Below are 12,549 nucleotides of genomic sequence, written 5' to 3'. Positions count from 1 at the left end.
AAAATCCCTCCTGTGAACAGAAACCCATCTAATATCCCTCCTGTGAACAGAAACCCATCTAATATCCCTCCTGTGAACAGACCTCCATCCAATATCCCTCCTGTGAACAGAACCCCATCTAATGTCCCTCCTGTGAACAGAAACCCATCCAATATCCCTCCTGTGAACAGACCTCCATCGAACATCCCTCCTGTGAACAGACTTCCATCTAATATCCCTCCTGTGAACAGACCTCCATGTAATATCCCTCCTGTGAACAGACCTCCATCAAATATCCCTCCTGTGAACAGACCTCCATCTAATATCCCTCCTGTGAACAGACCTCCATCTAAAATCCCTCCTGTGAACAGACCTCCATCTAAAATCCCTCCTGTGAACAGACCTCCTTCTAATATCCCTCCTGTGAACAGACCTGCATCTAATATCCCTCCTGTGAACAGACCTCCATCTAAAATCCCTCCTGTGAACAGACCTCCATCTAATATCCCTCCTGTGAACAGAACCCCATCTAATATCCCTCCTTTGAACAGACTTCCATCTAATATCACTCCTGTGAACAGAAACCCATCTAATATCCCTCCTGTGAACAGACTTCCATCTAAAATCGCTCCTGTGAACAGACCTCCATCTAAAATCCCTCCTGTGCACAGACCTCCATCTAATATCCCTCCTGTGAACAGACCTCCATCTAATATCCCTCCTGTGAACAGAACCCCATCTAATATTCATCCTGTGAACAGTCCTCCATCTAATATCCCTCCTGTGAACAGAAACCCATCGAAAATCCCTCCTGTGAACAGAAACCCATCTAAAATCCCTCCTGTGAACAGAACCCCATCTAATATCCCTCCTGTGAACAGAACCCCATTTAATATCCCTCCTGTGAACAGAGCCCCATCTCATATCCCTCCTGTGAACATAACCCCATCTAAAATCCCTCCTGTGAACAGAACCCCATCTAATATCCCTCCTGTGAACAGACCTCCATCTGATATCCCTCCTTTGAACAGACCTCCATCTAAAACCCCGCCTGTGAACAGACCTCCATCTAATATCCCTCCTGTGAACAGACCTCCATCTAAAATCCCTTCTGTGAACAGACCTCCATCTAAAATCCCTCCTGTGAACAGAACCCCATCTAATATCCCTCCTGTGAACAGACCTCCATCTAATATCCCTCCTGTGAACTGACCTCCATCTAAAATCCCTCCTGTGAACAGACTTCCATCTAATATCCCTCCTGTGACCAGACCTCCATCTAAAATCCCTCCTGTGAAGAGAACCCCCTCTAATAACCCTCCTGTGAACAGACCTCCATCTAATAACCCTCCTGTGAACAGAACCCCATCTAATATCCCTCCTGTGAACAGACTTCCATCTAATAACCCTCCTGTGAACAGACTTCCATCTAATATCCCTCCTGTAAACAGACTTCCATCTAATATCCCTCCTGTGAACAGACTCCCCTCTAATATCCCTCCTGTGAACAGACTCCCCTCTAATATCCCTCCTGTGAACAGACGTCCATCTAATATCCCTCCTGTGAACAGACGTCCATCTAATATCCCTCCTGTGAACAGACTTCCATCTAAAATCGCTCCTGTGAACAGACCTCCATCTAAAATCCCTCCTGTGAACAGACCTCCATCAAATATCCCTCCTGTGAACAGACCTCCATCTAATATCCCTCCTGTGAACAGAACCCCATCTAATATCCCTCCTTTGAACAGACTTCCATCTAATATCACTCCTGTGAACAGAAACCCATCTAATATCCCTCCTGTGAACAGACTTCCATCTAAAATCGCTCCTGTGAACAGACCTCCATCTAAAATCCCTCCTGTGAACAGACCTCCATCTAATATCCCTCCTGTGAACAGACCTCCATCTAATATCCCTCCTGTGAACAGACCTCCATCTAATATCCCTCCTGTGAACAGAACCCCATCTAATATTCATCCTGTGAACAGACCTCCATCTAATATCCCTCTTGCGAACAGAAACCCATCGAAAATCCCTCCTGTGAACAGAAACCCATTTAAAATCCCTCCTGTGAACAGAACCCCATCTAATATCCCTCCTGTGAACAGACCTCCATCTAGTATCCCTCCTGTGAACAGAAACCCATCTAATATCCCTCCTGTGAACAGAAACCCATCTAAAATCCCTCCTGTGAACAGAACCCCATCTAATATCCCTCCTGTGAACAGAACCCCATCTAATATCCCTCCTTTGAACAGAACCCCATCTAATATCCCTCCTGTGAACAGACCTCCATCTAATATCCCTCCTGTGAACAGATCTCCATCTAATATCACTCCTGTGAACAGAAACCCATCTAATATCCCTCCTGTGGACAGACCTCCATCCAATATCCCTCCTGTGAACAGACCTCCATCTAAAATCCCTCCTGTAAACAGACCTCCATCTAAAATCCCTCCTGTGAACAGAACCCCATCTAATATCCCTCCTGTGAACAGACCTCCATCTAATATCCCTCCTGTGAACAGATCTCGATCTAATATCCCTCCTGTGAACAGAAACCCATCTAATATCCCTCCTGTGAACAGACCTCCATCTAATATCCCTCCTGTGAACAGACCTCCATCTAAAATCCCTCCTGTGAACAGACCTCCATCTAAAATCCCTCCTGTGAACAGAACCCCATCTAATATCCCTCCTGTGAACAGACCTCCATCTAAAATCCCTCCTGTGAACAGACCTCCATCTGATATCCCTCCTGTGAACAGACCTCCATCTAGTATCCCTCCTGTGAACAGACCTCCATCTAAAACCCCGCCTGTGAACAGACCTCCATCTAAAACCCCGCCTGTGAACAGACCTCCATCTAATATAGCTCCTGTGAACAGACCTCCATCTAATATCCCTCCTGTGAACTGACCTCCATCTCAAATCCCTCCTGTGAACAGAACTCCATCTAATATCCCTCCTGTGACCAGACCTCCGTCTAAAATCCCTCCTGTGAACAGACCTCCATCTAAAACCCCGCCTGTGAACAGACCTCCATCTAATATCCCTCCTGTGAACAGACCTCCATCTAAAATCCCTTCTGTGAACAGAAAGCCATCTAAAATCCCTCCTGTGAACAGAAACCCATCTAATATCCCTCCTGTGAACAGAAACCCATCTAATATCCCTCCTGTGAACAGACCTCCATCTAATATCCCTCCTGTGAACAGAACCCCATCTAATATCCCTCCTGTGAACAGACCTCCATCTAGTATCCCTCCTGTGAACAGACCTCCATCTAAAACCCCGCCTTTGAACAGACCTCCATCTAATATCGCTCCTGTGAACAGACCTCCATCTAATAACCCTCCTGTGAACTGACCTCCATCTAAAATCCCTCCTGTGAACAGAACTCCATCTAATATACCTCCTGTGACCAGACCTCCGTCTAAAATCCCTGCTGTGAACAGACCTCCATCTAAAACCCCGCCTGTGAACAGACCTCCGTCTAATATCCCTCCTGTGAACAGACCTCCATCTAAAATCCCTTCTGTGAACAGAAACCCATCTAAAATCCCTCCTGTGAACAGAAACCCATCTAATATCCCTCCTGTGAACAGAAACCCATCTAATATCCCTCCTGTGAACAGACCTCCATCCAATATCCCTCCTGTGAACAGAACCCCATCTAATGTCCCTCCTGTGAACAGAAACCCATCCAATATCCCTCCTGTGAACAGACCTCCATCGAACATCCCTCCTGTGAACAGACTTCCATCTAATATCCCTCCTGTGAACAGACCTCCATGTAATATCCCTCCTGTGAACAGACCTCCATCAAATATCCCTCCTGTGAACAGACCTCCATCTAATATCCCTCCTGTGAACAGACCTCCATCTAAAATCCCTCCTGTGAACAGACCTCCATCTAAAATCCCTCCTGTGAACAGACCTCCTTCTAATATCCCTCCTGTGAACAGACCTGCATCTAATATCCCTCCTGTGAACAGACCTCCATCTAAAATCCCTCCTGTGAACAGACCTCCATCTAATATCCCTCCTGTGAACAGAACCCCATCTAATATCCCTCCTTTGAACAGACTTCCATCTAATATCACTCCTGTGAACAGAAACCCATCTAATATCCCTCCTGTGAACAGACTTCCATCTAAAATCGCTCCTGTGAACAGACCTCCATCTAAAATCCCTCCTGTGCACAGACCTCCATCTAATATCCCTCCTGTGAACAGACCTCCATCTAATATCCCTCCTGTGAACAGAACCCCATCTAATATTCATCCTGTGAACAGTCCTCCATCTAATATCCCTCCTGTGAACAGAAACCCATCGAAAATCCCTCCTGTGAACAGAAACCCATCTAAAATCCCTCCTGTGAACAGAACCCCATCTAATATCCCTCCTGTGAACAGAACCCCATTTAATATCCCTCCTGTGAACAGAGCCCCATCTCATATCCCTCCTGTGAACATAACCCCATCTAAAATCCCTCCTGTGAACAGAACCCCATCTAATATCCCTCCTGTGAACAGACCTCCATCTGATATCCCTCCTTTGAACAGACCTCCATCTAAAACCCCGCCTGTGAACAGACCTCCATCTAATATCCCTCCTGTGAACAGACCTCCATCTAAAATCCCTTCTGTGAACAGACCTCCATCTAAAATCCCTCCTGTGAACAGAACCCCATCTAATATCCCTCCTGTGAACAGACCTCCATCTAATATCCCTCCTGTGAACTGACCTCCATCTAAAATCCCTCCTGTGAACAGACTTCCATCTAATATCCCTCCTGTGACCAGACCTCCATCTAAAATCCCTCCTGTGAAGAGAACCCCCTCTAATAACCCTCCTGTGAACAGACCTCCATCTAATAACCCTCCTGTGAACAGAACCCCATCTAATATCCCTCCTGTGAACAGACTTCCATCTAATAACCCTCCTGTGAACAGACTTCCATCTAATATCCCTCCTGTAAACAGACTTCCATCTAATATCCCTCCTGTGAACAGACTCCCCTCTAATATCCCTCCTGTGAACAGACTCCCCTCTAATATCCCTCCTGTGAACAGACGTCCATCTAATATCCCTCCTGTGAACAGACGTCCATCTAATATCCCTCCTGTGAACAGACTTCCATCTAATATCCCTCCTGTGAACAGACTTCCATCTAATATCCCTCCTGTGAACAGACATCCATCTAATATCCCTCCTGTGAACAGACTTCCATCTAATATCCCTCCTGTGAACAGACCTCCATCCAAAATCCCTCCTGTGAACAGACCTCCATCTAATATCCGTCCTGTGAACAGACCTCCATCTAAAATCCCTCCTGTGAACAGACCTCCATCTAATATCCGTCCTGTGAACAGACCTCCATCTAAAATCCCTCCTGTAAACAGACCTCCATCTAATATCCCTCCTGTGAACAGACGTCCATCTAATATCCCTCCTGTGAACAGACTTCCATCTAATATCCCTCCTGTGAACAGACCTCCATCAAATATCCCTCCTGTGAACAGAACACCATCTAATATCCCTCCTGTGAACAGAAACCCATCGAATATCCCTCCTGTGAACAGACTTCCATCTGATATCCCTCCTGTGAACAGAAAACCATCTAATATCCCTCCTGTGAACAGACCTCCATGTAATAACCCTCCTGTGAACAGACTTCCATCTAATATCCCTCCTGTGAACAGAAACCCATCTAATAACCCTCCTGTGAACAGAGTTCCATCTAATATCCCTCCTGTGAACAGCCCTCCATCTAATATCCCTCCTGTGAACAGAACCCCATCTAATATCCCTCCTTTGAACAGACTTCCATCTTTTCAGTGCAGCAGCTTTTTCGGGAGCAGCTTGTGAGCGAGTGAGCAGCTGGGAAAGTCCGTTTGAAAGTAAATTTAATTTCCTTTTGTTTTTCGGCGGAGGCCAGGGGGCTGCTGGGTAAGTAAAACACTATATATTTGGGCGGTTTAAAATAACTTTCCTTTCAGTGCAGCAGCTTTTTCGGGAGCAGCTTGTGAGCGAGTGAGCAGCTGGGAAAGTCCGTTTGAAAGTAAATTTAATTTCCTTTTGTTTTTCGGCGGAGGCCAGGGGGCTGCTGGGTAAGTAAAACACTATATATTTGGGCGGTTTAAAATAACTTTCCTTTCAGTGCAGCAGCTTTTTCGGGAGCAGCTTGTGAGCGAGTGAGCAGCTGGGAAAGTCCGTTTGAAAGTAAATTTAATTTCCTTTTGTTTTTCGGCGGAGGCCAGGGGGCTGCTGGGTAAGTAAAACACTATATATTTGGGCGGTTTAAAATAACTTTCCTTTCAGTGCAGCAGCTTTTTCGGGAGCAGCTTGTGAGCGAGTGAGCAGCTGGGAAAGTCCGTTTGAAAGTAAATTTAATTTCCTTTTGTTTTTCGGCGGAGGCCAGGGGGCTGCTGGGTAAGTAAAACACTATATATTTGGGCGGTTTAAAATAACTTTCCTTGCAGTGCAGCAGCTTTTTCGGGAGCAGCTTGTGAGCGAGTGAGCAGCTGGGAAAGTCCGTTTGAAAGTAAATTTAATTTCCTTTTGTTTTTCGGCGGAGGCCAGGGGGCTGCTGGGTAAGTAAAACACTATATATTTGGGCGGTTTAAAATAACTTTCCTTTCAGTGCAGCAGCTTTTTCGGGAGCAGCTTGTGAGCGAGTGAGCAGCTGGGAAAGTCCGTTTGAAAGTAAATTTAATTTCCTTTTGTTTTTCGGCGGAGGCCAGGGGGCTGCTGGGTAAGTAAAACACTATATATTTGGGCGGTTTAAAATAACTTTCCTTTCAGTGCAGCAGCTTTCTCGGGAGCAGCTTGTGAGCGAGTGAGCAGCTGGGAAAGTCCGTTTGAAAGTAAATTTAATTTCCTTTTGTTTTTCGGCGGAGGCCAGGGGGCTGCTGGGTAAGTAAAACACTATATATTTGGGCGGTTTAAAATAACTTTCCTTTCAGTGCAGCAGCTTTTTCGGGAGCAGCTTGTGTGCGAGTGAGCAGCTGGGAAAGTCCGTTTGAAAGTAAATTTAATTTCCTTTTGTTTTTCGGCGGAGGCCAGGGGGCTGCTGGGTAAGTAAAACAGTATATATTTGGGCGGTTTAAAATAACTTTCCTTTCAGTGCAGCAGCTTTTTCGGGAGCAGCTTGTGAGCGAGTGAGCAGCTGGGAAAGTCCGTTTGAAAGTAAATTTAATTTCCTTTTGTTTTTCGGCGGAGGCCAGGGGGCTGCTGGGTAAGTAAAACACTATATATTTGGGCGGTTTAAAATAACTTTCCTTTCAGTGCAGCAGCTTTTTCGGGAGCAGCTTGTGAGCGAGTGAGCAGCTGGGAAAGTCCGTTTGAAAGTAAATTTAATTTCCTTTTGTTTTTCGGCGGAGGCCAGGGGGCTGCTGGGTAAGTAAAACACTATATATTTGGGCGGTTTAAAATAACTTTCCTTTCAGTGCAGCAGCTTTTTCGGGAGCAGCTTGTGAGCGAGTGAGCAGCTGGGAAAGTCCGTTTGAAAGTAAATTTAATTTCCTTTTGTTTTTCGGCGGAGGCCAGGGGGCTGCTGGGTAAGTAAAACACTATATATTTGGGCGGTTTAAAATAACTTTCCTTGCAGTGCAGCAGCTTTTTCGGGAGCAGCTTGTGAGCGAGTGAGCAGCTGGGAAAGTCCGTTTGAAAGTAAATTTAATTTCCTTTTGTTTTTCGGCGGAGGCCAGGGGGCTGCTGGGTAAGTAAAACACTATATATTTGGGCGGTTTAAAATAACTTTCCTTTCAGTGCAGCAGCTTTTTCGGGAGCAGCTTGTGAGCGAGTGAGCAGCTGGGAAAGTCCGTTTGAAAGTAAATTTAATTTCCTTTTGTTTTTCGGCGGAGGCCAGGGGGCTGCTGGTTAAGTAAAACACTATATATTTGGGCGGTTTAAAATAACTTTCCTTTCAGTGCAGCAGCTTTCTCGGGAGCAGCTTGTGAGCGAGTGAGCAGCTGGGAAAGTCCGTTTGAAAGTAAATTTAATTTCCTTTTGTTTTTCGGCGGAGGCCAGGGGGCTGCTGGGTAAGTAAAACACTATATATTTGGGCGGTTTAAAATAACTTTCCTTTCAGTGCAGCAGCTTTTTCGGGAGCAGCTTGTGAGCGAGTGAGCAGCTGGGAAAGTCCGTTTGAAAGTAAATTTAATTTCCTTTTGTTTTTCGGCGGAGGCCAGGGGGCTGCTGGGTAAGTAAAACACTATATATTTGGGCGGTTTAAAATAACTTTCCTTTCAGTGCAGCAGCTTTTTCGGGAGCAGCTTGTGAGCGAGTGAGCAGCTGGGAAAGTCCGTTTGAAAGTAAATTTAATTTCCTTTTGTTTTTCGGCGGAGGCCAGGGGGCTGCTGGGTAAGTAAAACACTATATATTTGGGCGGTTTAAAATAACTTTCCTTTCAGTGCAGCAGCTTTCTCGGGAGCAGCTTGTGAGCGAGTGAGCAGCTGGGAAAGTCCGTTTGAAAGTAAATTTAATTTCCTTTTGTTTTTCGGCGGAGGCCAGGGGGCTGCTGGGTAAGTAAAACACTATATATTTGGGCGGTTTAAAATAACTTTCCTTTCAGTGCAGCAGCTTTTTCGGGAGCAGCTTGTGAGCGAGTGAGCAGCTGGGAAAGTCCGTTTGAAAGTAAATTTAATTTCCTTTTGTTTTTCGGCGGAGGCCAGGGGGCTGCTGGGTAAGTAAAACACTATATATTTGGGCGGTTTAAAATAACTTTCCTTTCAGTGCAGCAGCTTTTTCGGGAGCAGCTTGTGAGCGAGTGAGCAGCTGGGAAAGTCCGTTTGAAAGTAAATTTAATTTCCTTTTGTTTTTCGGCGGAGGCCAGGGGGCTGCTGGGTAAGTAAAACACTATATATTTGGGCGGTTTAAAATAACTTTCCTTTCAGTGCAGCAGCTTTTTCGGGAGCAGCTTGTGAGCGAGTGAGCAGCTGGGAAAGTCCGTTTGAAAGTAAATTTAATTTCCTTTTGTTTTTCGGCGGAGGCCAGGGGGCTGCTGGGTAAGTAAAACACTATATATTTGGGCGGTTTAAAATAACTTTCCTTTCAGTGCAGCAGCTTTTTCGGGAGCAGCTTGTGAGCGAGTGAGCAGCTGGGAAAGTCCGTTTGAAAGTAAATTTAATTTCCTTTTGTTTTTCGGCGGAGGCCAGGGGGCTGCTGGGTAAGTAAAACACTATATATTTGGGCGGTTTAAAATAACTTTCCTTTCAGTGCAGCAGCTTTTTCGGGAGCAGCTTGTGAGCGAGTGAGCAGCTGGGAAAGTCCGTTTGAAAGTAAATTTAATTTCCTTTTGTTTTTCGGCGGAGGCCAGGGGGCTGCTGGGTAAGTAAAACACTATATATTTGGGCGGTTTAAAATAACTTTCCTTTCAGTGCAGCAGCTTTTTCGGGAGCAGCTTGTGAGCGAGTGAGCAGCTGGGAAAGTCCGTTTGAAAGTAAATTTAATTTCCTTTTGTTTTTCGGCGGAGGCCAGGGGGCTGCTGGGTAAGTAAAACACTATATATTTGGGCGGTTTAAAATAACTTTCCTTTCAGTGCAGCAGCTTTTTCGGGAGCAGCTTGTGAGCGAGTGAGCAGCTGGGAAAGTCCGTTTGAAAGTAAATTTAATTTCCTTTTGTTTTTCGGCGGAGGCCAGGGGGCTGCTGGGTAAGTAAAACACTATATATTTGGGCGGTTTAAAATAACTTTCCTTTCAGTGCAGCAGCTTTTTCGGGAGCAGCTTGTGAGCGAGTGAGCAGCTGGGAAAGTCCGTTTGAAAGTAAATTTAATTTCCTTTTGTTTTTCGGCGGAGGCCAGGGGGCTGCTGGGTAAGTAAAACACTATATATTTGGGCGGTTTAAAATAACTTTCCTTTCAGTGCAGCAGCTTTTTCGGGAGCAGCTTGTGAGCGAGTGAGCAGCTGGGAAAGTCCGTTTGAAAGTAAATTTAATTTCCTTTTGTTTTTCGGCGGAGGCCAGGGGGCTGCTGGGTAAGTAAAACACTATATATTTGGGCGGTTTAAAATAACTTTCCTTTCAGTGCAGCAGCTTTTTCGGGAGCAGCTTGTGAGCGAGTGAGCAGCTGGGAAAGTCCGTTTGAAAGTAAATTTAATTTCCTTTTGTTTTTCGGCGGAGGCCAGGGGGCTGCTGGGTAAGTAAAACACTATATATTTGGGCGGTTTAAAATAACTTTCCTTGCAGTGCAGCAGCTTTTTCGGGAGCAGCTTGTGAGCGAGTGAGCAGCTGGGAAAGTCCGTTTGAAAGTAAATTTAATTTCCTTTTGTTTTTCGGCGGAGGCCAGGGGGCTGCTGGGTAAGTAAAACACTATATATTTGGGCGGTTTAAAATAACTTTCCTTTCAGTGCAGCAGCTTTTTCGGGAGCAGCTTGTGAGCGAGTGAGCAGCTGGGAAAGTCCGTTTGAAAGTAAATTTAATTTCCTTTTGTTTTTCGGCGGAGGCCAGGGGGCTGCTGGGTAAGTAAAACACTATATATTTGGGCGGTTTAAAATAACTTTCCTTTCAGTGCAGCAGCTTTTTCGGGAGCAGCTTGTGAGCGAGTGAGCAGCTGGGAAAGTCCGTTTGAAAGTAAATTTAATTTCCTTTTGTTTTTCGGCGGAGGCCAGGGGGCTGCTGGGTAAGTAAAACACTATATATTTGGGCGGTTTAAAATAACTTTCCTTTCAGTGCAGCAGCTTTTTCGGGAGCAGCTTGTGAGCGAGTGAGCAGCTGGGAAAGTCCGTTTGAAAGTAAATTTAATTTCCTTTTGTTTTTCGGCGGAGGCCAGGGGGCTGCTGGGTAAGTAAAACACTATATATTTGGGCGGTTTCTGAACCTGAGACACCACACTTGTAGTGTCTCCCACCCGCCCTCCTCCTCTAACCAAAAAAAAAAGGACTCGGTGGGGTGTTTATAAGGTAAGGCTTTTTCGATTTCTCTGGTTTTATTGTGATTGGTAGAAACTTTTCGTTCCTTTTTCATTTAACTAAGTTTAAACTTAAGATTAAAAATGGCAGGAGATCTCAGACCCGTATCATGCTCCTCTTGCTCAATGTGGGAGCTCAGGGACATGGCTGATGACCCTGACTCCTTCACGTGCAGGAAGTGTGTCCAGCTGCAGCTCTTGTTAGACTGCATGACGGCTCTCGAGCTGCGGATGGACTCACTTTGGAGCATGCGCGATGCTGAGGAGGTCGTGGATAGCACGTTTAGTGAATTGGTCACACCGCAGATTAGGATTGCTGAGGGAGAAAGGGAATGGGTGACCAAAAGGCAGAGAAAGAGCAGGAAGGCAGCGCAGGAGTCCCCTGCGGTCATCTCCCTCCAAAACAAGTATACCGTTTTGGATACTGTTGAGGGAGATGGCTCACCAGGGGAAGGCAGCAGTAGCCAGGTCCATGGCACCGTGGCTGGCTCTGCTGTTCCGAAGGGCGGGAAAAAGAGTGGAAGGGCTATAGTCGTAGGGGATTCGATTGTAATGGGAGTAGATAGGCGGTTCTGTGGTCGAAAACGAGGCTCCCGAATGGTATGTTGCCTCCCAGGTGCACGGGTCAGGGATGTCTCAGATCGGCTGCAGAACACTCTGAAGGGGGAGGGTGAACAGCCAGTTGTCGTTGTGCACATAGGCACTAATGATATAGGTAAAAAACGGGATGAGGTCCTACATGCAGAGTTTAGGGAGTTAGGAGCCAAGTTAAAAAGTAGGACCTCAAAGGTAGTAATCTCAGGATTACTACCAGTGCCACGTGATAGTCAGAGTAAAAATGAAAGAATAGTCAGGATGAATGCGTGGCTTGAGAGATGGTGCAGGAAGGAGGGTTTCAGATTTTTGGGACATTGGGACCGGTTCTGGGGGAGGTGGGACTATTACAAATTGGACGGTCTACACCTGGGCCGGACTGGAACCAATGTCCTTGGAGGTGCTTTTGCTAAGGCTGTTGGGGAGGGTTTAAACTAATGTGGCAGGGGGATGGGAACCAATTGAGGTCAGTTGACAGTAAGGAGGTAGTAACAAAAGCCTGTAAGGAACTAGATAATGAAGTCAGAGTGACTAAGGGGAAGAGCAGGCAGGGAGCAGATGATGAATATAAAGGGACTGGTGGTCTGAGGTGCATTTGTTTTAATGCAATAAGTGTAGTAGGTAAGGCAGATGAGATTAGGGCTTGGATTAGTACCTGGGAGTATGATGTTATTGCTATTACTGAGACTTGGTTGAGGGAAGGGTATGATTGGCAACTGAATATCCCAGGATATCGATGCTTCAGGCGGGATAGAGAGGGAGGTAAAAGGGGTGGAGGAGTTGCATTACTGGTCAAAGAGGATATCACAGCTGTGCTGAAGGAGGGCACTATGGAGGACTCGAGCAGTGAGGCAATATGGACAGAACTCAGAAATAGGAAGGGTGCGGTAACAATGTTGGGGCTGTACTACAGGCCTCCCAACAGCGAGCGTGAGATAGAGGTACAAATATGTAAACAGATTATGGAAAGATGTAGGAGCAACAGGGTGGTGGTGATAGGAGATTTTAATTTTCCCAACATTGACTGGGATTCGCTTAGTGTTAGAGGTCCAGATGGAGCA

The sequence above is a fragment of the Heterodontus francisci genome, chromosome X, assembly GCF_036365525.1.
Source record: "Heterodontus francisci isolate sHetFra1 chromosome X, sHetFra1.hap1, whole genome shotgun sequence".
NCBI classification, from domain to species: Eukaryota; Metazoa; Chordata; class Chondrichthyes; order Heterodontiformes; family Heterodontidae; genus Heterodontus; species Heterodontus francisci.
The sequence above is the reverse complement of the archived record's forward strand: the minus strand, read 5'-3'. Positions refer to the sequence as shown.